Source organism: Taeniopygia guttata, chromosome Z (genome assembly GCF_048771995.1).
Source record: "Taeniopygia guttata chromosome Z, bTaeGut7.mat, whole genome shotgun sequence".
Classification (NCBI taxonomy): Eukaryota; Metazoa; Chordata; class Aves; order Passeriformes; family Estrildidae; genus Taeniopygia; species Taeniopygia guttata.
In genome coordinates, this window is record NC_133063.1 from 34,792,310 (window position 1) to 34,819,699 (window position 27,390).

The window sequence follows — 27,390 nt, forward strand, 5'->3', positions numbered from 1 at the left end:
TGTCCCATCTGCACTGGTGGGGGGCACTGGCTGTGGAGTAACTGAAGGGGGTGTCTAAAGCAATGCCTTTGTAGAAAGGGGGTTTAACATCATAGCAAAGCCAACAGGAGTTAGTCAGGTTCGGTTTGGTTTCGTTTAGGGTTAGAAAGGTAGTTTCTAGCATACGAAAGATTGGGTTTGGATCTGACTCAGCCGTGCCCATCCGGAGGGCATCTGCAAGGCCGGTCGGAGTATCAGTGACTTTTGGGGGCAAGGTTTTGGGATGGGTTGTGTTTTTCCCTTTTAGCACGTTCTTGATAACTTTATTGGGTCCTGCTGGTCAAGGTGCTGGTGGTTGGAGCCTGATAGTTTGTACATTTACCCACCTTCTCGGTCCTCTGAGGACCACTGTCCACGTTCTACCTGTGGCCCAACTAGGGTGATCTGGCTGTAGAACGGTCATGTTATAACTTACGCATCCCCGATATCTAGGCTGTGCATTGTGGTCTCCACAGCCAAAGGGTGCCCAGGTGAACTGTAAGAATTTGTTGGGCTCCTGCGGTTGCCACCCATCTCCCTATGGTCTGGCATCTGTAACAATGGTTTCGCAGCCCCAATATCCGCAATGTCCCCACCCCGGGTAGTCGCAGTACCTTTTCCCTGGGTTGGACGCTGGGCACCAGTAAGATATGTACATGAGTATGATGTGTGGGCTTGAGGGCCGTAGTTTTGGTTGTCCTGGAAACAGATCGGCTATGTGGAACACGAAGGATGGGGTGTTCGCTGTGGTGACCTCTTTGAACACCTTGTCACTTGAAAGATGTTGCATGACCCACCTAAATGGCTGATGAGGGTAGTGGCCTGGGTCGGCTTGCCCCCCAGCCACAAGCCCCAACAGCAAAATTGCACAAAGACACTGTGCACGTCTGGGTCTCACCGGTGTGGGACTCTCGGGTTTTGTCTGGCAGCTTGGTGGTCCATCATCTCCCTCTGGAGCAGGGGTGTACGCGTCACAGGGACAGTCCACGAGCATGTCCTGCAAACAGAAGCTCACAGTTTTTCGTTAGTTTCATTTTGAAGGTCAGGTTTGATTGACCGGAGTGGACACCACCTGATTCTGTCCTCTTTTTTAACCGCTGCGTACCCTTGTCCCGTAAGCACCAGTCTCCAGCCCCGTTCCCACTCGCTTAGCTCGTTTTTGATCATGATCTGCGGGCCCTCCTCTAGTGTCTGGGTGGCCCAGTGCTTTTGAATGGGACTGTTTGCTTCATCTCCCCTAGGGAATTGGTTCAGTGCTAGTAATGCGGTTGCTAGCATGCGCGTTTGGTCTCCTGAGGGAATGGAATTGGCAAAGCCCTCTGCCTTTGCCAATACTTCTAACTTGGCTTTTAGGGTCTGATTTGCTCGCTCAACAATGGCCTGTCCGGTGCTGTTATATGGGATTCCCTGTACTAAGGTGATGCCCCACACCGAGGCGAATTCCTGCACTGATTTGGAGATAAAATTGGAAGCATTGTCAGTTTTAATTTGCTTGGGGATACCAAGCCATGCCATAACTGTCAGCCAGTGCTGGATTGTGGCCTTGGAGTTGGATTTGAGGTGCTATGTTGCTATGATCACTCCGCTATAAGTGTCCACTGTCACTGCAAGCCATGCTCGGGGCTTCAGCAGTTTGCAGAGAGTGAAGTCTGACTGCCAGATTTCTGAGGCCTTGAGGCCTCTCGGGTTGACCCTACCGGTCCATAGGGGTGACTTCTGGCAGTGAGGGCAGGTGGCCACTACGTGTCTCGCGTCCGCTGTCGAGATCCCGCATCTCTTCGCCAGTGCTTTGGCTCCAATGTGGAGTGACTCGTGCAGTTGATGAGCTTCCTGCAACATCCACACTCCCTTCACCGCGGTATCTGCTTTGTCATTCCCAGTCTGGAAGAAGCCCTTGACTGGGTTATGGCTGTTGATGTGGATGACAGACACGGTGCCCTGACGTGAGGAGAGTGCCTCTTCAAGCATTGAGGCCGCTGTGGATGTTGACACACCTGGTCTCGACATGGCTAGGCAGAGCTTTGTCACGAATATAGAGTCTGTTATGATGTTGAGGTGTTCGTCTTGGACGAGTCCGCACGCCAAGACCACTGCTGCTGCTTCCAGCTGTTGCACTGACAGCATGGGGTCACATGTTTTGACGCAATGCCATGTTTCTCCTGCCTGCCACACTGCTGCTGCAGTAGAAGTCATGGAGGAGGTGTCTGTAAAGACCGTTGGTCCTGGTTGTGGTCGGTCCATGACCTTCAGTGGCATGTCAGTAGCTGGGTCCAAGGTGGTTTGGTGGCGTAGGAGATTTCTCCCCCGAAGCCAGTGAGAGCAAGGGCCAGGTGCTCCGATATCGCAGTTGACTCCATGGTCGGTCACTTGCAGAAGGGGAGGTGGATCCTTGCTGGCTCGGTCCCCAGGTGTCTCAGGGCGAGTTTCCTGCCTTTCATGATGAGGTTAGCAACGCATTCAACTCCTGGGGAAAATGCACGAGTTGGTCTTCTGAGGACCACCCATTGGATCGGCTGGGATTTTCGGAAGGTCCTTGGGCCAGTGCTCCCACTCCTCCCTTCTGCGTGAAGTGGACGTATAAATCTAGCAGTACGCTTGGGTTCCACCTGGCAAGCATGCCAGTGGACATCTGATGTTCGATGAAGTCAAGGGATTTCGTTGCTTGCGGCGTCTGCTCCTTGGGGTCCCAGGGGTGTTTTCCTTTCAGGAGGTCATACAAGGGGTCCATGACCTCTGGAGGAACTAGGATGATGTTGCGGAGCCACTGCAGAGATCCCACAAGGCGCTGCATGTCATGGAGGGTCTTGATGTCTCGGCAGACCTTTACCCTGGCTGGGGTCACGTAGGAATTTGTGATCCCTACTCCCAGGAAGGTCACGCACGGTCCTCTCTTGATCTTCGTGTTCGCGATCTCAAAGCCATTGGCCTGGAGAGTTTCCGTGATTGTGGACACTAGGTGATCCACTTGGCTTGCTGATGGTGCAGCAACGAGGATGTCGTCCATGTACTGAATAATGGTTGCAGCAGGGTGGAAGTGTTGGACTGGCATCAGTGCCCTGTCCACGGTGATCTGGCATATGGTCGGGCTGTCCACAAGACCTTGTGGTAGCACCTTCCATTGGAAACGGAGGTTAGGTCGCTCGCCGTTTGGGAACACGACGGAGAAGGCGAACCGTTCTTTATCCTCAGCATGCAGGGGTATCGAAAAGAAACAGTCTTTGATGTCCAGCACTGCGCATGGCTGCCCTTCGGGGATGGCTGAGTTCGCGGGCAGCAGTGTCTGAACTGGACCCATGGGCTGGATTGTCTTGTTCACCTCCCTCAGGTCGTGGATGAGACTATAGCCTTCTCCGGATCTCTTGGGAATTACAAACACAGGGGTGTTCCACGGGCTGGTGGAGGGTTCTATGTGACCCTTTTGTAGCTCGCGGTCGACCAGTTCCAGCAAGGTTGTCATTCGAGGCTTTGACAGGGGCCACTGCTCAACCCATATGGGGTCTGGTGATTTCCAAGTCAGTTTGATTGGCAGCAGTGGGTACAGCAGTGGCCCTCATTATAAATTTGTAATCCTGACTCCTAACATAGCAAGGATGTCCCTTCCTATCAGGGGTGGAGAGTTTTGCAAAATGTAGGGGTGGATTGCTACTGTTTGTTCTGGTCCCTTTTTTGTATGAAGCGTTATAGCTACTAATTGGGTGCTTTTCCAAGCTCGGGACAGCCCTCCCACTCCGTTCACTGGGGGGACTTCTTTGCATTGCCAGTGTCGGGGCCACAGTGCTTGGGGAAAAATCGAGCAGTCTGCTCCTGTGTCTGCCCAAAACTGAAGCCCTGGGGGTCCTGACTGCCATAAAGGCGGCATGTCCCCTACATCTTTGGGGGCTCCTTCCCTATTTTCATGGCCAGGGCCACCCAGGGGTCCAGTTCTGGGGCATCCCCTGCTGACCCTGTGGCACAGGCGCTGCTTGCGGTGGTAGTGGGTACGAAGGTACCGCAGGCTGTGTTGCGAAACTCTGCAATTGTGTTGCTGGCGGGGGTATGAAGCTGGCTGCCTCCTGTGAGGGTATGGGGCATAAGGGCTCCCCGCCCCACTGGGGGTTGGCATAGATGGGCCGCCTTGTATTCGCGCACGCCCCCTCCCTTTCCCGTTTCCCTGGGGCCGGGACCTGCATTCCTTAGCGAGATGCCCTTTCCTCCCACAGCCCCAACAGGATCCTCTCGAGCGTGTTTGGGGTGGAGGTGCCGCGGCAGGCTGCCGTGCCGGCTGGGGACAGCTCACCATGATGTGACCTGCCTCACCACACTTGAAGCACGCCATGGCACTGGTCAGGGTGTGGACAGCTGCCTGAATGGGTGTCAGATGCAATTCCCTTACTATATGTCTGATCATGTCAGCCAGGCTGGCTCCGGCTGGCAGGGAACGTAATATATCCTTGGTGACAGAGTTACACTGCTGGCGCAAGCAGTCAGCTACCATGGGGCCCTTTGCCTCTGCCGGCAGTGTAGAGGAGTCTACCGCTGCCTGCAGGCGATCCACAAACTGCGTGAAGTTTTCGCTCTCTGCCTGCCTCACGGTGGATCACGGCGCCGTCTTGGCCACGACTCGAGAGGCTGCACGAATAGCCTCCCTGGCAGCCCGAGTGGTCACCCTGACCTCCTCAGCCTGCATCTGTGTGGCTTGTTGTCGAGGCGTGATCATATCATGGTGCTTTCCTATCAGTGTGGATACGCTTGATCTGTGTAGTGGTTGCCTCGTGCCAGATGCTTGGGCTAACTGCTTCCTACAATTATCCTCCCATTCCTGTCTAAACACAATCATTCCTGCACCATCAGGTATCATGCGACCTATTCGCTCGATATCAAAGGGAAGCAGGTCGTCATTACTAAAAAGACCATCGATTAGAGTGGAGACCATGGCCAAATTGATTCCCTTTTCTGCAATGGCTTTGACAATTGACTGTACATCTTTTGGGTTTACCGGGGTATATACCCTTTGTTGGTTCCCTTCCGGGCCAGTGAGCCTCACTGGGAAGGCTTGTATGGCAGCCGCTGGGGACCATTCAGCACAGGCTATTTTTATTTCCCCCCAGTTGGTAAACTGGGCTGGTTCGTATTGTGGTTGCTTTTCCGTGCAGCTTAAAGCTTTACTCGGTTTTTTCCTAAATCGCGTTAGCTCCGTTTCCTCCATCTCAGAGCCCCAGCCGGCTTCCGTCAGTTCTTCCGAGCTGGCGAAGCTGCTGCTGGACTCCGAGTCGGAAGTCGGATGCCAGCGCATTTCCGGGGCTCGGTGCCTTTTTGTCCGGCTCCGAGCTCGCTCCTCCCCGTGGGGGTGGCACCGCTCCCGCCCCCCAGGCCTCCTGCAGGGGGAGGTCTCTCCCTTAAATGGTAGCGGCGTCAGGCAGAGCTGCCGATTGGCTCCGTGCCCTCTGCCGCTCTCCTCCTCTTTCTCCCGCGTACTCACGTTCATAAAACTGTGCGCCCCCAGGTTTTTCGCGCCGAGACCGCCTGCACCCCGCCCCTCTCCTTGGCTGCCAGCGCCATTTTCAACGGAGTAGGGTGGCGGCATGGTTAGGATCTCCTCCCGAGCCGCGGTTTCTGCGTCTCTGGCTTCCCTCTCCAGTCCCTGCCAAAAGCATTCCGCGCACTGCTGCACCTCCGGCAACGCGTCACTGACCGGCAGCGGCGAGACGGATGGGGAAGCTGCGGATTTCTTGGAAGTTTTCGCGGCGGGGATTGGGCTCTGGCCAATGTGAGGGGGATGACGCGCCGGGCCCCCCCGGATCCCCGCTCCCGGGCGGATTGCCCTCAGGGGCAGTTTGCATTCCCGCTCCTACCCCTAGCTTGGGTGTAACCAATAAACACGTACGCGCCGCACTCCATGTCTCCTGCTCTTCTATTGCTCTGTGCAGGGCTTCCTCTACTTTGCCCCACGTCTTAAGGCTTTTGCCACTGCCTGAGGATTTCGTGACCTCGGCCAACGTGGCTGTGCATTTTTCCCATATTTCCGGATGCAGAACATCCACGGGGCGTTCAATTGCCCCAAGCTCAAGCAGCCTTGCTATAGCAAGATAAAAGTCTTTGAGCTTACACTCGATACCCCATTGCTTGTGAATCGCACTTACAACCCTGGCGATGGCGTCCATGATGATCGCGGGTCCTGGGACGTCTCCCTCGCCTAGATACGGTTTGACCGCTCCGGCCGCTGCCCTTGTCCAGGTGACTCCCACTACCTGAGCGGATTTCTCCTGGGTTTTGGCACCAGATACGTTGCCTTCGGGGGAGGCAACAGCGACCTGGTTGCAAGGAGGCAGCACGGCAGCCCGGCCTAGTCCGGGCTACTCGGGCCAACGAAACACGCTGACACCAATGTGGTGGACGGTTGAAAGCGTTTATTATCTTATCTCATGGGTTTAAATAGTCTTGAGGGACTTTGCTACGTCAGGGGGGGTTGGTAGGGTCTCTAGGGTTAGTCAGGAGTGGAAAACTACTGGGTTAGGTGTGGTTACGTTCTGGGGGTGGTAGATAACGTGTTGCAGGGTGAAGGGGGAAGGGTCTTTCTTTCCGTCACATCCCGGGATCTTCCGTTCGCCTGTCCCTATCTACTACATCGGGTAGAAGCCCCAGTGCAATGCAGCCTTATGACCAATACCTAGGAATGAACTGCCATATTTCAAGACAGTAGAAGTATTTCATTTTCTTTTGCATGCGGATGGTAAAAAAAGCAAGATTTAATCCAGACTTAGTCCAGAATAAATTTTGAACAGTTTAGTATACAATGCCTTTTTAAGGAAGGATGAAAATTAAATCAGGGGAGTTGTGCTTCTTCACCAATTTTCTATTTTTCCATGTTTTTGTAGTGAATGGCACACTATAAAAAAAGGTTTAAATTCTGTACCTCATGGTATAGACAGTTTAACATTTCTTCACACATGTCTAAATGACTCTGCAAAGTGCATGTAGTTAAAGTAAAACAGTTTTTAAATTCCAGTGTTTGTTTTTGGTGCAAATGTTTTCTCTTTCTTTCTTTCATTCAGTGAGCAGCATTTTGTTACTGATGGAATTTTAATCCCTGGTTTGTACAACAGCCATAAGATGAGACTGAAGTGTTAACCTAACCAAGTTATAAGCATCACAGCTGAGAAAGCATGCACAGAACAGGTGCAAAGCCTTTGACAAAGATCCAAGTAGAGATCTAGATCTTAGATGGAAAAGGGTTTTGCTTGTGCAATGAAGTCTTTCTTCTTGTCTCCTGTCTGGTTGCATCTTTCAGCCTCAGGAAGAAATCCTGTGTACTGATTGGCTGCTTCTGCTGTTATTCACTTTTAGTTTAAATTGATATTTTTTAAGTTTAAGCCTCACTTTTTTTTTTTCTTTTTGTATATTTGTTTTTTTTTTTTAGCTTAAAGCAGCTCTTTGTGGGGTAGATATCACTAAGCTTAAAAATAGGCAAGACTTATTCTCACTAAACAGTGAAAGGATAATGACAAAACCAGTGTTTCAATCAATGCTATGAAAGTTAGTTTGTTTCTGTTTAGCAAGTAATTAATAGAATGCCATAAGTAGGATAAAACTGTATCTTTCCAGGGTTTTAGTCAGAAGAGCCACAGAAATCCAAGGGCTTGTTGATCACCTCCCAACAGCATAAACCCCATTAAATTTAGCTATTGTGGCAAGCCCAGTGACTTTCCCAAGCGGGGTCCCTGCAGCTGACATGGAGTGGGTACATTCAGCTGGCACTAGAGAAGATGAGAGATGGGGGCCAGGTCCAAGGTGAGGAGAAATAATGACCAGCCTAAAGAATGGGCAACTTCTGAACCAGCAGTCCGCAGCTACTAATCCTCTCTCCTCTGCTGTAAAGACAGAGTGCCTCTAAATTACACCGTCACTGCAAGAAGGAGAATCTTCCTGGTGATTCATTTAGGGGTTCACATTCAATTTTGGCTTTTAGCAGTATGTAGCTAAAGTAACTCCAGTGACATCAATCATTGATTGTATAGCTAGAGACACACAGTTTAGAAATTTAGCTCTGTCATTTTCATTTGAGGAGGTGTTAATAAGGCCAAGAAATTATTGATGAACTTGGCTAATCTTCAAGTGACTTACTGAGGCTATCACACTTCTGAATCCTCAAAAATACAATAAATGAAGATATGAACTCTAAAATGGCAAGCAAGAAGCACTTGCCTGCAAATTTCAATGAAAATTCAGCTGTAAGACAAAAAAGGCTATAATGAATATTGGATTTGTATTACACTATAATTTGTAATCTCTGCTGAGTTGCTCTGAAGTCGGAGGTCATTCATGGAAGTTAACATCATATATATATATACACGTATGAATGATTTGTGTGTGCTGCCAAATCAGAAATTAACAAGTGGATATGCTTGTAGGAAATTCAATTTGTACAAAACTAAACCGGAAACTGTGAGTCTAACATAAGAGCCCTAGGCCTTTTATGTTAAGACTTCTATCTTATTGTCACACATATGTGATTACCTCACTGTTTTTGATTAAATATCTTTGGGATTGAAATGGGATGACCTTTCAGGACTCTTGCAATGAAAAACAATCTATGATTTTTCTCTGGAAAACAATGACATGACACCAGAACACAGGGGAATTTAAAAGAAAAGAGTACTCAAGTTTCTCATGCATAGCTCAGTAACTGCTTGCATTAAACGAAGAATCAGTGTTCAAAACTTCCATGAAATTGAATCCTATCTTTCAAAGCACTGTCTTGTTTGAGCAAGTTGCAGGAAAGTACATTTAGCAGTCACCAGGATTGGTTGGTTTTTTTAAAAACATATCTTTAATTCCTTGGGTAGATGAAGAATATTTATGAAACTGCCTTGACTTACATCAGTTGCCAATAATTTGTCAATATTTAACATTTAAAAGGTTGATGTGATAACTCAGTAGAAGGGTAGCTAGGGTAGCTAAGATATCATTGTGCTAGTGAGTATTGGTCATTTTATTTTCTTAAACTTCTTTCTTTCTCATCCTGGCATTATGAGTCATTACTGTGGTGGGTCTGTCTCCAATGTATAATTTAAAGTATCTTCACTTGCAAACATTCCAACTTAATATCTGACAACACAGCAATCATAGATCTACTAAAACTTCAAGTACATGCCCATTAATTTTTAGGCTTTTTTTTTCCATGAGATTTTTTATGTTGTAACTCCTGAACTACTGAAGAATTTCCCTGAAAAAAGTAGGATTTGTATTTCACCAATATAATCACAGAAATTTAAACATCAATTAAGTAGCATGAGAATAAACAAGTCTCCTAAGGAAGGAATCATTACTGGCTTATGACTTCAGTGACTTTTATTAATATATGTTTAATTCAGACTGAGAAATAGGAGAACTCCTCTTCATTCTTTGAAAGAGACATGGAAATTAACAGGAATTAATCAACTGACAAATCTGGATGGGTTTGTGCTATCATGTGCAAAGATGTTTACACAACAGAGAGAAGCAGTAAAAGCTCTACTACTAAGTTTTTTGTCACTGCAATAGTTGTGGATATATTTACACTCATTCACAAATAGGGCATTCTCATATTGACAACAAGTCAAATAAACTATGACTTTAAAATCTGATTCTATAATAAAGAGGTTTTACTGAAGTTTACACTGGAAAACACAAAATTATCTTGATGGCCTTACAGGCTAAACTACTGACATTATCAGTGTGACTAGCTGAAAAATACATCTTTCTTTTGGTTTAGAACTGATACCCTCTTATTACCTACAGCCGAAAATACAAATGATACTTCTGTGAATTTTTTGAGTCTCCTTTCAGGAAAATGCTGAACATCACACTTCTGTAAAACAAATGGTTCTGAGGCTTATCCTGTTGAGTCTTTTTTTTTTTTTTTTTAATATTCTGCTAGCAAGCTGGTATCAAATGTCTACATTTAGGCCTTGAGACTTTTGTGGGAGAATGATTTAGACTAAATCTACTTCTGACTCTATTATAGGTTCTGCTTTTTTTAAAATAGCTGTTAGTTTAGGACTGACAAGATGTGTTTGTTGATTCTGCTAGTATTTCACCATCCATCAGACCAGCAAAGACCAGAGGTATGGAACAATAGGTCAGGGAAACCAGCCATCCTAGCTCATACTCTTGAGTCAGTCCCCTGGTATCTCATCTTGGGGTGACATGTTAGTTAATAAATCTATCTGTTGTACATCCACAGAGCTAGGAAAACAATTGCAATAACACATATCTGGTTCACAAGTACTGCAACTCCTCCTGACAGAACATTACGTTATTCTACATGTCAATTATATATCCTGCCTGTGCCATGTACTGCTTTGTCTCCACTCAATGCCATCTGTGTGGAGGGAGAGAGTGATCTATGTTGCATGAGAAACTTCAGAGGAGAGACATTACTGAAAAAAGAATGCTCATCCGTAGTATTTTTGTGCTGTAGCAACTTGTGGTTTAAAATCAAGATGGAGTTCAAGGTGATTAACTTGACAACTCTCCTGTTTCTAAATGATGCCATGTAACTGCTGTAAAGTTCTCACAGTTTGCTGTGGAACAACCAATAGACTTTCTTTTTGAGCCATTATTTCAAGTAGGTGGAAAAATACGACCAAGCAGCCCTGTGATTGCAAAAGCCTTTCTTTCTTTCTTTCCTAAACAAGCCACAAAGAGCCTCCTACTACAGTTACAAAGGGAAATATATAAATGAGAATTTTTAGATGAAGGAAAGGTCTCCTGTTGTTCCTTAATACAGCTCAGAGGTGGGTAACAACTGGTTCTGCCTGCATTTATGCTACCTCTCTAAGGAAATCCATTTTTGTCCATTCAGTTTGAGCTGGAGGTAGATAACAACTTAATTGGACTCTCCTTACAACCCCAGGAATCTGAACTGTGGACTAAGTGGCAGGAATGCGTGCATGAAAACCGCCTGCTTTCCTACCCTTGCCCCTCTGCTTCTGTTGCTGGGAATTCTGGGTGTTCCAGCTGAGCCACCACTCAGGTTTCTCAAACCTCCCATTCATCCACAATCAGATCTATTGAGCAACTAACAGTCATTCTTGGCAGAACAATAATTAAGCCAATCTTCAACACAGTATGTCTGAGAGTCACTGAACAACCAGTGCTTCTGGATGGCAGGTGGTACAGCTGCTGAAGATGCCCCAGCATGCTTTCCAGATGTGCTGCCAGGTTCAAAGCTGAGATATAAAAAGAAAGATGGGGAAAGAACTAGCTTTTGTGGCAAGCAAGTTCATTTATGCAGGGCAAGAAAAACACTGTTAAGAAACAGCATCATTAGAAAGTGCCTGTGAAATAAAAGAACTGTAGTGCAATTTTCAGACTATTCATCAAAGGTTCTCATCAGAAAAAGACAAGAATATACACTGACTGAGGAAGAATCTGTGTGATATCTTGGCCATGAAATTAAAGGCTTATCTCATATAGGGATAGGAAGTTTCACCTGGGGTTATTGGACTTTCCTTCTCCTGGGAAGAAATAAAGAAGTTTGCAGATGTTTTCAGATTACATGGCAGAAATACTTCCACTCTAGTATTTCCCATGTTTTGTTCTAGTTGCTGTACTGAAGGCATTATGTTGTCCACATTACATTAGATTCAGCATTATTCTTCCAGATATTTTAAAGCTGTATAGGCTGGAGAACAACCCCAAGATTTCAAATATATAGAGATATATTCTACTAGATGCTGGCTGGGTTTAATTGTGATTTAAGAATTCTAAGAGTACAAATAGGAAGAATTTTAGATTATTCTTCAATCACCTCATTCAGAGAGCAAGTTGTAAACAAAAACCAGCCGTATCAACCAAATCACAAGGGCGTCCACCATTAGAGTTTAGAGGTTGATGCTGTGTAAGGAAAACTTTTCATATGCAGAGAAAGAAAAAGAAGAGAAAGAACTCTAATATTAGAGAAACAGTTAAACTGTTTCTCTAATATTAAACAAGGTCTCTAAAGTTAAACAAGGTCCAGTGAGCACCTCACTTCACCAAATGAGGAACTCAGTTCACAGCTTTAAAAGTCAGGATTCTGCACAAGAACAAACAGCCAAAGGGAGAATCAAGTGGGAAGAAAATGTTCTGAGTCTTGGTGGAAAAGAGAAGAAAAGGTAGGCGAATTATCTGCGTAGTCATTAATCAAAAGGGATAGAGAACTCAAATTACATTAGCAGAAGTGTATTAAAAGAGCTGTACATTTGAAGCAAAACACAAGACAGACCAAGCTTTGCAAACCTTTAAGTCTAAATGTGAGATTCAGGATAAAACTGAGGTGAATACTGAAAAGAGGAGAGGTGACCTAAATCATCTTCATTCTGCTCTTGTGTTATCTATCTATATTGATAATAATCTACATTGATAATAAATAAAGCAACTCCAGGAAAGGACAGGCCTGAATTAAAAGTTTCTGTCTAACCACTAGTACTGGTCACCATTGATCCCTGATTGGAGCACTCAGGCATTATGAAAATACATATAATAATTACATCAGTAATTTTTAGAGCACTAGTAACTCATTACATTATAAATTTACACATCAGAATGCAGCAAATACTCTGATTCTGTGAACACATACATGTGCTTTGTGATGTCAGAGGAGCACAAATATTTTGCCAGTTGAAGCCTCTGCAACATCACAGTATTTCTTCAAAGGCACAGTTATTGGAGCGAGAGTGACAGAAGTACTTGTGTGCTGTTCTCTGTACTGTTAGTGGTACAGCCACCTTTTATGTAAAAGCTCCCTGACTTTGCTGTTCTTTTGCTACTGATAAGAGAACTCCCACAGGCAATTCACAACTTGTCCCTGCATGTCAATGGTCCAATTTAACTGACTCTAAACAACCATGTAAGAAAAAAATAGGTGGTTTCCAGAAATTACAGAAGTAAAACTGTCTCATAAATTAAGTGCTCAGTCAGGATAGTTTTAAGGCAACTTTGAAGTTAAAGGTTCATTCATATCTGAAATCAGAGATACTCAATTTTAAAAACTCAAAATTAATAAGACTGAAATAGTATTTCTGTGCCATAGAAATGCTATTTGAAATAGTATTTCTGTGCCATAGAAATGCTATTTTTCTTCCTATGATCACATTTTTTACATTTCAGTGAGTAGACAGAGGAGGCTAACTTTGTGTCTACTGTATCACAGAATTATTTGCTAACATAGTATGTAAAAACTGTCAAAAATTAAGCTTTCTTTTCTCCCCACTCAGAGAAGATGTAGTAAATCAACTAAGAGGTCTGTATTGCCAGAAATAAAAGATGGAGTTTTCCAAATTCCTTTTAAATTCTACCACTCTTCTGTTGGTACACACACACAATTTAATGTTTTGAAGTTCACTTAGGAAAAGGTGAGACAGGTGTTAAGTGGCCTGGTCAATTAATTTTTTTATATGACCATGAATCATATAGCAAAAATTGTAGTGTCCGTTGACACTATTATTTATTGAGAAATTTTAAGTAAATTATTTTTCCAATTTTATTTTGTTGCTGTTATTGGTATTTGACATTAATTGGGAAAACTAACAGTTGTAAAGGATACTCTGGTGCATTAAATACCTTTCAAATTCTGCCAAATGTAAAGAAGGGATGAGAAATCCCTGATATAAACATACTATTCAGCTTTGCAATAGACTTGACTAAATAGGTCTTGGGAAGAAGCTTGTTCTGCTGAAATATTCAGGCTCAGATTCTGCTTTGTTTTCTTTTTTTTCTTTTTAATAATAGATCTTTTTTTAGAAAGCTCCCATTTCAAATTACTTCACTGCTTTTTAATTTGTGTGAAATAGAGACTTAATGAGTAAGGGGAATTTCTAGTAAGAGGTATAGGCTTGGGCTATAAATTAATTCAGGCAAAGTACAAAGAAATAAAATGTATATATCTGAATAAGTCGCACCATGAGACCCGTTAGCACTTCTCTACAGAATTGTTTTAGATAGATGGCTAGGAATTTATGTTGACCTGTGCACTATTTTGTATTACCTTCAGGAGAGGTATGGCTGGTGTTCTGTCCTCCAGGGCTTTCAAATGAATCAGAAAAGCATAAAAAAAATAAGGCAATAAAATTCATAAATTATTTCAAAAGAATCAAGGGAATTAATTGAAAGAATAGACAGCACTTTTTTAAGAAGTTGTGAAGAATTTTAGTTTATATATTTCCCGGTCACATCAAGCGTAAAGTTGAGCAGTATAATATTAAGCACCTCAAAATTATCAAGAAATGTTATTATGGGTATGGTACAGCTAGAGTTTGGTGCAGTTGAGTTTGGTGCAGTCATTACAGCTATATGATTGCTGTAATTTTCAAATGCTGATGCTTTTCATAAAAATTGTTATGTTGGGAGAGTGCCTCTCTTTGTATCCAGGTTTTCTGCTTCACAGGGGATCACAAGAGACTCAGAGCATCCATTAACTTGCATCATCGTTTTTGGATATTGTATATCTCTAAGATTACTTCCTCATATAATTTCCAGTCATGGCATACCAGCTGAGATTTCATATCCATTCTACCAGTGCTTGTACCTCCCACCCCACACAAGTGCCCAGTCACATCCTAAGGCACAAGACATGCTGCACAAATGCTCAGCCTCAGGGTTTTGAGCATTTTTGCATGGTCACCTGCAGTGGATGCCAAAGCTTGAGGGACTTTTTACAAAGGCATGCAGTGACAAGACAAGGGGAAATGGATTTAAACTGAAACTGACTTAGATTAGATATCAGGAAGAAATAATTGACTGTGAACCTGGTGAGGCACGGGAACAAGTTGCCCAGAGAAGCTGTGGATGCCCCATCTCTGGAAGTGTTCTAGGCCAGGGTGGACAGATCTCAGAGCTACCTGGTCTCGTGGGAGTTGTCCCTGTTCAGGACAAGGCAGTTGGGATGTGGTAATTTTTATGGTCCTTTCAAACTGCAGCCATTCTATGATACTATGTGAGTCCATGATATGCAATGGACAAAGACTGACTTTCAAATTGCTTAATGTAGGCTACAGAAAGAATCTCAAACAATGCTCTCCACAGACGGCCAACTTCTGCAGAACAATTCCCTTTACACAACGTTTATGCTACAGTACATTGTCTTCCTTAGTTGTAGACATAGGGATTATGTTTGTAGATATTATATATGTAAGTATCTCTGTGTGACGCTAAAACTTGGATTAAATATTTGATGGAATATTTGGTACCTTGCATTTTTCGAATGCCAGTGTTTGCAGGCAGCAAGTGACTGGTTGGTGCCTTTCTTGCACGCCTTCATTATCCTACAACTGATACAGATTATTTTTGAACAATCCAATGGAATTCTACGTGATTTAGGACAGCTTTCATTTTTTAACGGACTAATACAGGGAGCATCTGAAACATCTAGTTTCATAGAGGTATTGTGACAGAAAATGTCAATTCAGAAAACTGTATCTAATTTTCAGGTTAGAAAAATATATCTATCCTAGATTTACATTCATCCTTAAACTGCTTTTGTCTTATAGAAACTACAGATAATTTTTCAATATTTTACATTTATTTCCCTAATTTACAAAAGGATTGGAATTATAGGATGGAAATATACAAGCCCATTTCTTTGAATTAGCTTTGTCACAGGAAACCTGAAACACTTAGGAAAATGCAAAGTTCAAGTGAGCTGATAATTCCATTCTAACTTCAGTCTGTAGGAAACCAGCAGGACCAGCATTAGTACCTGACATGTTACCACTGACTTGCCAGTAAACAAATATAATCTTTAAAGCCTCTACAAAGCCTTACTGCAGACTTGACCCTCCTGCAACTTTCTGACACAGATAAGTTTGTGCTACAGATGGATTTAATATGACATTTATGACATGCATAGACACACACGCACACATACACACTGAGTAATGGCAATAATCAAAAACAAGGCTGTAAATTTGGTTGTCACATGTACTAACTATACCCTTTTTCCTGCTGTATCACCTATAGGTGATACAAATCACTTGATTTAATTAAGGCCTATATAAACCCGATTAGTTGTTTTTCTTGCTTACACCCTCCTTAATTCACAAAAATGCACAAACCCACATCCAGAGGAAACTATTAGTGTGCCAGCCTGCCCAGTGTCCTGCAGGCTGCTTGCAGTGCTTATTACTGCAAGACATTGCCTGCTCTCTGAAGGGGAGGATAAGACTGCACCAGAAGTACATAAAAGCACTTTTCCCCCTTCTAAATAGGGTTATAAATGAAGCAGAGACTAGTTTATTAGTCATAGCTAATGGGAGGAAAGTCCTGCTTAACAAACCTGATTCCCTTTTATGAAAACATAGCCCACCCAGTTGACAAAGGGAAGCCAATGGAGGTGATATTTTTGGATTTCATTAGGGCTTTCTATACTATATCTCTCAGAATATCCTTCTGGATAAGATATCCAGTGCTCAGCTGGATAAACACAGCGTGCAAGGGATGAGCAAATGGTTTAGGGGTTAGGCACAAAGGGTTACAGTGAATGGGGTGACATCAGACTGGTGACTATGGGAATTTAAAAAAAAAAATTACAAAATCCCAGTTTTGTATCATCTGTGAACTTGCTTAGTAACCCTTCCAGCCCTGTGCTCTTCATCTTCATAAATGGCTGGGACTCAGGACTGGAAGGGATACTGAGTTCACAGATGATACAAAACCGGGCAGAGCAGCAGATCCCTCAAAGGCAGGCAGGCCCTGCAGAGAGACCTTGACAAATGAGAGGACTGGGCAGGCACCAGCTGTATAAAATTCAACAAGGGAAAGTGCTGGATTCTGCACCTGGGATGGGGAAACCCTGGGTGTACAGACAGACAAACAAATGACAGGCTGGAAAGCAGAAATGAGTGCAGGAAAGGAACCTGGGCATCCTGGTTGAACATGAGCCAGCAGTGTTCTGGCAGCCAAGAAGCTCAAACATGTCCTGGGGTGCATCAGACACAGCATCACAGCTGGGAAAGGGAGGGGATTGTCCTGTTCTGCTCTGCACTGGGGCAGCCTCACCTCGAGTGCTGGGGGCAGCTTTGGGTGCCACAACACAAAAAAGACATTGAGCTTTGAGAGAGTGTCCAAAGGGTGATAACAAGGATGGTGAAGACCCTTGGGGTGAAGCCGTGTGAGGAGTGGCTTGGTTTGTTCAACCTGGAGAAGAGGAGACTGAGGGAAGATCTCACTGCACTTACAAATTCCTCGTGAGGGGAAGAGGAGAGGCAGGCACTGATCTCTGTGGTGACAGTGACAGGACCCAAGGGTATGGTCTGAAGTTGTTCCAGTGGATGTTTAGGTTCGGTATTAGACAAGGTTCTTCACCCAGAGGGTGTTTGCGCACTGGAAGAGGCTCCCCAGGGAAGATGTCACAGCACCAGCCTGACAGAGTTCAAGAGGTTTTTGAACAATGTTCTCAGGCAAATGGTGTGACTCTGGGGAAGGGGCTGTGCAGATCCAGGAATGGGGCTTTGATAATCCATGTGGAACCATTCCAACTCAGCACGTTCTGTGATTCTGTCACTCAGTCTGGGTTTATCAAGGTTATTTAGGAGAATAACCTTCCTGCTAAACCAACAGGTATGATCTCTTTGGAGACAATGGATGCATTGCTCATCCTGTATCTGAAAGTATACTGGGAGGCACTTTCATAGCCAGCTGTGATGGATGGTAAAAGATGTCTTTGTCATGTTGGAAGCCCTGGGCACTGGAGATCCTCAGGGGCAGTGTGGGGATAAGTGCCATTTGCCCCTTGCATGACTCTTCACCATAACTCCCATCCTGATGGTTTCCCCGTTATGTCATGAGGTGGCAGTATTTAGTTTCCACTCTGGGACTCTAGATACATTTGACATCAAATTCTCTTTTCCCAGATTACTTTGTCTTGCAGCAGACACTTCCACAACATGGTTGTGAACAGTTCATTATGTGTACTGCAGATATGATCCTTTGGATTTCAACAGAGCTTGAATTGTGGAAAAAGAATCAAACTCTACAACCTTGTAAAAGTTGTAAAGCAGGTATGTTTATTGCAGCACTGGGCACATGTGTGGATTGTTCCCCCTTCAAAGCAGACGTGTGCCTCTGAGAATTTCCGAATCTTTTTATCCCCCTTGCTCATGTATATTCAATTTACTGGTTTTGCATTACAAGTTGCAATTAACTTTTAGCAATCCTTGTCCTCTATACAGAGAGCTTCTCCAGTCACCTCATCCCTGCTGCAACCTTAGCCTTTGCTCCCATAAAGGAACCTCTGCTTATCTTGGAATGGGGCCTTGAGCACAGATGAAATGCTTTTAAGCAAGTTACAGAACTGCCCTGGCAAATTTACACTTTGTCTCATAATCTGTTAAATTAGTTTTTTCTCATAGTACTAAAGCTGAGTATTTTGAAGTTATCATTTCAGCTGAGTATTTTGAAGTTATCATTTCAGCTGAGAGTTAAGGCATAACTTGCAACTTTGCAAATTGTTTTCTAATAGTTGGTCTTTCTTCCAACAGTTCAGGGGTAAAAGAGTTTCTGGGTTTTAGAGATAACTTGTAACTTGAAACAAGTTATAAGTAATTTGTAACTTGTTGACTTCAAAGCAAATGTCCTGTGACAGGCCAGCCTGTGTTCTTGCCTAACAGCTCCTGGACCTGAATGCTGCAACTTCACTGGTGCATAATCCAATGCAAATAAAACCCACCCTGTTTTCAGTCACCCCCTTTGCAAGGGGCCCTTGCAAATGGGTGAAAGACAGCAAGTTACAGTTTTAACAGAGATAGAAGGGTGAGATGCTTCCTCATTATACCACAGGACAAGCTGACTTGTACTGAGCAAATTTATTCAATTGCTCAGCCAGCTCCATGAACCAGCCGCTGGGCTGACTGGCAGTGGCTTCCCCCAGTTACATCCTTTCTAAGGTGCGGGCACATCACTGCTCCAGGACCTGGGGGGCGTAAAGATCAGACCAATGTGCTGCCTAGACCCTGGAGTTTAGAACTGCCTATATAGGAAGGCTGTGAACAATAAAACACCCTGTTTGCTGGTAACCAGCCAGTGTTTTGTCGTGTGTCTTGTCTCTGTCGCTCAGCCGCCGAAATAACACAAAGGCACTGGGTGTGGCCTGGAGCAGCCCCGGCCCTGGGGGCTTGCAGCCCTTTTTTGGGAGGTGCTGACTGAAACGATCAGGAAGGGCTCTGTCCGAGGGAAGGGGCAAAGGAGACAATGTGCCAAAGTCAATGGTGTGGGTTCTATTGAAGTGGTTTTGTCAGAGACAAGGGGAGGGAGGGAGGGAGGGAGGGGAGAGAGGGAGGGAGGGGGGCAGGGGGGGGAGGGAGGGAGGAAGGGAGGAAGGAAGGAAGGGAGGAAGGAAGGAAGGGAGGGAGGGAGGAAGGGAGGGAGGAATGGAGGGAGGGAGGGAGGGAGGGAGGGAGGGAGGGAGGGAGGGAGGGAGGGAGGAAGGAAGGAAGGAAGGAAGGAAGGAAGGAAGGAAGGAAGGAAGGAAGGAAGGAAGGAAGGAAGGAAGGAAGGAAGGAAGGAAGGAAGGAAGGAAGGAAGGAAGGAAGGAAGGAAGGAAGGAAGGAAGGAAGGAAGGAAGGAAGGAAGGAAGGAAGGAAGGAAGGAAGGAAGGAAGGAAGGAAGGAAGGAAGGAAGGAAGGAAGGAAGGAAGGAAGGAAGGAAGGAAGGAAGGAAGGAAGGAAGGAAGGAAGGAAGGAAGGAAGGAAGGAAGGAAGGAAGGAAGGAAGGAAGGAAGGAAGGAAGGAAGGAAGGAAGGAAGGAAGGAAGGAAGGAAGGAAGGAAGGAAGGAAGGAAGGAAGGAAGGAAGGAAGGAAGGAAGGAAGGAAGGAAGGAAGGAAGGAAGGAAGGAAGGAAGGAAGGAAGGAAGGAAGGAAATTGGTGGTGGGAGTTGAATTTACACCCTTTAACTGGAGATTATCAAAACAAAAATGAGCCTTGCTACTTCTTTTTATTCAAGTGTAAAGTGCAAGATCCCAGGAGAACTACTGTTATTCCACTAAACTGTTGTATCTGGAATTATCTTGCAAGAATTATTTCATCTGTCCTTCCTCAGATTGACATCTTCACCCCTTCAGCCATACTTTTACCCAACTGAAAAAATCTGCTATATGCTGGAAAACAAAAATGATAGAAGAACTTCACACTCAGGTAACACTTTTGGAGTGTAAGATTGGATAATTAAAAACCCTGGCTGACAGGAGAAGGTCAAGCATATTGTCCTGGGGCTATATCTTTTGCAAGGCCACTGGCAGCATATGCCAACATTTTTCTATACCAAATAATGAAACAGCTGAGACAGTAGGCCATGGTAAGACAGTATTCTATGTTAAAATTAAACATATTATCTGAGACATATTGACACAGTGCTGAAACATTTTAATATTTACAATAACATCTACAAGAAACCTAGATGTTAAAATTACTAAGAAAGAAGAATAAAAATGGTTTTAATGCATTTAGACATTTCCAAGTTGGCAGAAGCCTTTCCCAGGTATTCTCGAAAATCTTGAATTAGGTACATTTGACAAGAGCTCTTTAATTTCCATTAGTGTCAAGAATTGCCTTCACACACATTTTTAAGTAAATATCTTTCCCAGTATTGTTCACAGCACAGACTGTCACAAAGATTTTTTTATTGGCAGAATTGATCAGAATAATTAAATTCAAATATTGAATTATATTCTATTCAAATTTAATTTGAATATAAGAATATTCAATTTTTAAAATATTTAATTCAAATATTTTTGCACTGAATAATAATGCACTCATTTTCTTTTTCTTAATCACATGCTTTATCAAAAATTTATTTCAAGCTTTCTGAACAGCATCTTTAGACTAACAGTGTTGAAAACTTGCTTTTCCATTTGCAAATGTGTTTTGAAAGAACTGTTCTTTGAAAGAAACCTTTCAAGGATCTACAGAAGCTCTGCTGAAAAACTGTTTCACAAAAAAAAAAAAAAAAAAAAGGTGAAATTTTGATTGAAAATCTCAAATTGGAATAATTTTTCTCTTGAAATCTCAATGTATCTTGCACCAGAATAAAGAAAATACATGTAAAAGAACATAGAAAAATTTCTGCTCAAATCTATTGATTTATATGTAGAGGCATAATCTTGTGGCATAATGTTGCAAAGCACCCTAAAAGAATTGTTTTAAGTTTTTAAGTCGAAACATGTCTTAAAGTATGTTTAAAAAAAATAGTAACAAAACAAAACTAAAATACCAGACATACCTGCACTACAACAAAACCCCAAGCCCTGGCTCTTTTAAAATTACACAGAAGTCCTCTTTGGAAGCAATGCAACAGTAACTGGCCATCTAGATGTTCCAAAGTGATTAAGATCTCTCTCAGCCCTGACAGACGTTTATTGATATTTGAGGAGTCTCTCTCAGTGAAAAAGCATCCCCTGTGTCCTCCCTGCTTTCTACAGCTTGTCAAACTCAGGTGAAGATGAACACGTTAATTGACTGCCTTGTTAATTTATTGATTAGTAATGACAGAAAGAGTAGTGCTGAATGCTTATAAAATTCATCTTTCACTGAAGAACTAGCTGCATTTTAATACTTTTAACTACCTTTCATTACTAATTTAGTCATCATTGTACATTATACTTAAAGATCAACAACACCCAGCAAACTGCTGCTTTATTATGGAGGTGTATGTATTGAAGAGGAAAGAATTACATGTACCAGACAACAGTTGGGGCTCTCATCTGTATTGTGTTACAAGGAGAGGTGAAACTGCATTAGCATTTGAAAATAGGATGCAGAATAATTATATTCAATTAACTAAGGACTCCTTGGGCAGCAGCCCAACAGAGAACTACACATGACAAGACCAGGCAGTAAGAGACAGAAGAAAACAGCTTTGAATTCTGTACTCCCCAAGCACTAATAAATACGCTTTTAAATATGCAGTTACTGGGAATGAATAGCTAGTTTAATACCAGTAGAAGTGGCATTGTTTACTGCTTTGCTACAGTTCTGCAAGCCCCACTGAGGCTTGCAGGTGGTATTTGGCCTCCTCTGTGAGAATATGGGCATGCTAAATGCCAGCTTCCACACTTCACAGTCTATCTTACTCTCAAGGGAAAGTTTGCATTCATTAGTAAGCATTCCCGTTTCTATTAGACTGTAGTAGCAGTGACAAAACTTCTTAGCACTGATCTTATTCCACCACTAGCATGACAGTAATTTCTTCAGGATTTCACTTGCTGGGTAATGAAGCAAATGGTGCCTGTCACTGAGTTGGGAAGTAAACATACATGATAGACCGTGGACACACGGAAGCCAAGTGGCTGCTTTAAAGGCCCTCCCAGGAAGTGCCCCACCAAAACAGAGTCTGTATTTCAGAATTGCTTTCTAACCTCTGCACCCAAGAAAAGCAGAGTTTTTTACGAGATACCGTGGGGTACGTGTGGACTTACTTCATAGAAAACCCTTCACAGAGGCTTACTTCAGCAGAAAACCCTACCTGGGAATTTCTGTGAGAGAAGTCTGTGGCTGCAGCTAGTCAAGTGCCATTTGAGAGCATGTAACTTCTGTAGGATTACATCCTCTAAACATGATTTCTTCATTGAAAATACTAGCATCGCTTGAAATTATTTGATTTCCATGAGAATTAACAACAACTAGTTTTGCAAAGACATATTTTCATGAAATATTTTCAGATGGTCTGATTTATCTCCTTCTATATCCATTCTTTTTCATCTTTACAGAATCACAAATTTGGAAGGAATGTGCAAGGATCAAGTTCCAACTCTTTAGTGAATCTTGGCCATTTAAAAAGCGATTTGTCTGGGATACACAATCTCTTACCCAGCTGGTGAGCCTGTTCTTTTAATATTATCCTCCTGAATGATGTAGGTGTCCTTCCCAGCTCATAGCCTTTTTCTGAATTGATTTATACCACTACTTCATTTGTTTATACAATGAGTGTAGCCACATAGATGGATGGCAGCTGGCAGAGGAGCTGTAGCTGTTACAGCTTTGGCAGAGGCACATTGCACTTCAATTTCCTCCCCAGTTCATATGCCTCAAGCAGCTTTTTGGTTTCTGCCCCAGTTTAGATGCCACAGCTGATGGATAGGATTTCCCACAAGAAGTTAATCCACGTGGTCTTGTCAGTGTTTGGTTACATCAGGAAATCAGGAAGGTTTCTGCAAAGATTTTGGCATGGTATCTACTGTTGCTATCAATCTAGTTGTAACTTAGATGAAGACTACTAGAAATGCAATCTGAAAATAACCTTATTTGAAAAATTTTAGTATTATTATAAATAAGTTTCACTTTGGAGTTTTTAGAACATTACTTTCTGTAGCAGTGAATAGCTCTTAATATTTTCCTTTAATAAAAATATGAGGGGGGAAAAAAAGAAAAATAGGTTTATGTTCATTAATACTTCCTTACAATAAAAAGTGCAGGATTGAGCAGTCTCTCAAGATTGCTTTTTCTACATACATTAATGATTTATTCAACATAAGAATAAGTGGTGATAGAAGTACTAAAGTAATGGTCATGAAAGAAAGTACTGAAAGAGAGGCAGCTGAGAACAGACGGATTTTTTTTTTTATCATGAATTTCAATGGTTTGTTAGTCTCTCTTCTGTTAATAAATTCTGTAAATAAACTTGAATTGTCACTTGCAAAGATGGCTTTGGCAGCATTTCAGCAATGCCCTCTTGAGTCAGACCTTGGAGATGCCTCTTAAAAAATTCTGACAGGTCCAGCAGGATCAAGAAGGGGAAAATCTGTATTCATTTTATCACTTGACACAGACATAAGTGTAGTCAGTAATGGGGGAAAATAATAGCCTTTAAGTTTATAGAAGGCTATTTCTATAAACTTTTGACATATTTAGGAAAAATTGGAATAACCTCAGAGAGATCTCTGGGAAAAGTAAAGGAGAGAAATGCAGTAATATCTCAAATAAATCATATTAATCTCCACACCTTCTAGAATTTATTTCTAGAAATTGCATGGCAAAAGGAAGTGTTACCTGTAATTGGATTTTAACATGTTGTATAAGATGTTAATGATGCATTTATTGTTGGTACCAATGAAGCTTAGAAGGGAAAAGGATTTTGAAAAGGATTTTTACAGTGACTGATTTTTCACTCTTTGCTAATCCTTTAGCTTTGAGTTTCAGTTAGGAGTTTGTTTTTGGTTTTTTGTTTGTTTGTTTTTGTTGATGTTTTGTTTTTTCCTGCCCAAAACTCTATAGGAATAGTCTATTCAGCTTCAGAGGACTTTTGAGGATGTTTAATAAGAAAAGGGATTATAGTTTCTTTAAGTAACATAAAATCACATGTTTCTATGATATATTGCTTTGTTTTCTCTGGCAAATTCTGTAGAACATTTGGCATTGAATTGCTGTTGCCATAGAGAATGAATCTTCTCTTTAAGAGACGGAGACCTCTGCTTATTCAAATGAGCTGCATTGCTAAGTTGGGCTGTCTGTTGTTTTTGCAGGATATCCAAAGTGACATCTTCCTTGGCTGCAAGTCAGGCATCTTATCTGAAAAGTGGTTGGCCAGGCAAGTGAGTTTTTTTCTGAGGCAACCCTTGCAGAAACCCTTGCCTGTTACTGTTATGAATTATGGAGTAGGGAAGTCACTCTTTATTCCTATTTGGAAAGCTGTCCTTTTAAAATGGAAAACCTACTGATTTTATTTTCAAACATATTCTTCTACACATGGGAAGAATCAGCATCTTGAATGCCCAAATTTCTAGAGCTTGAAGGCGGTAGCAGTAAAATTAAGCAAAAAGTATTCACCAGAAGAATGGTACACAGTATTTTCCTGGAAGTGAGCTTCAAATGAATAGGAAAAATATATTTCTGATGTCTTGTGTCTCAGTCCAAATTCAGATCAAGACTTCTTCAGAAGTTAATTTTTTTTTTAGATCAGGCCATGGAAGTCATGTTTACAAAATAAATCAAATTTTTGCATAAATACTTTCTAAAGTCAGACTTGTCTTTCCAAAGTTCATTTTAACTTCTTTTCATTTAAAATTGTATTACTGATTAATAAATATCTATAGATCATTACCCTGCTACCATTCTCATTCACAAATACAAGCTTTGCTCCCAAATGAACTAGTTCTGTAAAATCCAAGAACAAGAGGTTTTTGTTCCTAGAAGAGTCATGATGTTCTTTTTTTTTTATGGCTCCTTTTCATAGAAATTATGTCAGCAAAGTGAAGCAACCCAGAATCATATCAGTGTGCACAGCATGTCTGAAAGGTCTTTATAAATTAGTACTCTGTAGTGGATTGTTTGTCTTTATACTATTTAAAATTGGAATAAATATTTTTTGGAGTTTTTCTTCTTTAAAAATATTCCTAGCATTCTGTGGCTCTCCAAGACTTAATGAAGACTTAATTTCTAACATTCTTAAATGTAAGAAGTCCTGTAAGTCTTTTTACTCACTATAGTTGTATGATTATGTATTCCTTCATATAACAGCTTAATTTTCATCAGTATTTGGACTGTCTTTGACAAGTCCAAAGGAAAAAAAAAATTCTTTCTTTCTTTAAACTTTACAAGAGCAAGAGGTAGCTTCTGAATTTTATGGACGCTACCCCCAGAATGTATTTTTTTCTCTTTTTTTAAACAGTGATATGAGAAGATAGAATAAAGAACAGTGTGTGATAGTAATGTATGTGATTAATATTGATTAGAGTGCTTTCAGAAGGATCTTGTATACAACTGAAATGTGGGTAAGAATTAGAAGAGGTTAGAGTAGAAGAGCAGAGTTTCATAAGTGCAACATCTTTCAGTAGTTGGTTCCAAAGGCAATATGGCCTCCTACCATCTGTTCTAGGAAAAGATCTTTAAAGGCCAGCTTGGAATCTCCTTAGACAGTATGATTATCCCAGGCTTTTGAACCTGTGGACATCAGGGTGGTCTTGTTCTGTGGAAATTCCATTTATGCAGCTCATATACTGCACGTGCACATTATGATGTGCTTCTTCCATAGTTTTCTAAAGCAGCTTAGAAGCTTGAGTGGTATCCACTGTCTTCAATGCAATTTTTGCACCTGTCTGCAGGCTTGCCATATTGTAGACGTGTAATTATCCTGAAAACTGACTATCCAGATCTAGAGTGGCAGTCAGCGGCACTTAGTGGTGTAGATTCAGAGGTTTTTACATGCACAATATTCAACTTCAAAGCTAAGTGTGGCTGCACTGCAAGAAGTTGTGTATCCATCAGTGATGAGGTAAAATAAGAATAGATTGTAGTTATGTTATTATACAACCTTTAAGGGGAATAGAGATTTGCAGGTGGAAATGAAACCTTCAATAGAAGAAATCCAACCTCATTCTCCTCTCAGAGATGCCAGAGCAACCATTATAATTTCCATACAGATGAAGCTGTCTAATGGGTAAAGCTAATTCACATTTCCACTGCCAGCTTTATGCTCAGGGAGTTCTACTGGTTTCATTGGTTCCATGCTGGTATAAAACTGAAGCAGTATGGGGGAAAATTGTGTTTTCCCTGAATAACAACCAATTATACTCCGTGTTTTCATAGCAGAAATTTTAATTATTTAATGGAGATAGTGTAAATAAAATGGACCAGTACTTTTTGCCAGTACTGTCTTTGAAGGCTCGTTAAATTGACATAACAAATGTATCTTGGTGATATGTATGGCAGCTGGTGAGCAACTGGGGAAAGGGGAAAATGTGCATTGGAGGAGGACTACAGTAAACTTACAGCTAGTTTTTGCCTCTTATACTGCGTGAGAAATATGCGCCTACTTGCTTTCATGGCTCTCTGCCCATTTTAGCAAGCTACCAGTATTTCATCTATGTCTCATCCCCTTGCAATGAACTATTTTTGTAAAGAGATCTTATCCACTGTGTCATACTCACCAATGTAGAAAACAATTTAGAGTTCAAGTGCGGAGAAATGAAATTCCTGATATCTTCTAATATTCTCTACTTACCTGAGCTTCTAAATAGGTGTTAATCTGACTTTTATTTAAAACATTATTTTTTGTGGTCCCCTTTTTAATTGCTAAGATATGAAAACAACAGTGTTATTGGGTAAATGGAGAGCAGTCAGTTTTAGTATGTCTGTTAATTTGTCTTTATGGGCATCAAGTTTAAACTAAAGCCATTCAGACTTATCAGAGTGGGTTGTTGCTGTTCAATACCCCTTCTTTCTGCAACAAACTGTGAGGCCAGTGAATGAACAGGAGCATGGGCTGCTGAGTAACTGAGTAATTACTGATATGTGAAGGTGGACAGTTTTCTCGGAGACTGCAAAGCTTTCATCCCTGAGCTTGGATTGTCTATTGTCATCAACCATTTTTCAGGGACAGCCATCGCCTTGCTAAACACTGCAGTCTGGTCAAAGAGATCTGGGAAACTGAAAGTGTGTCTTAGCTGC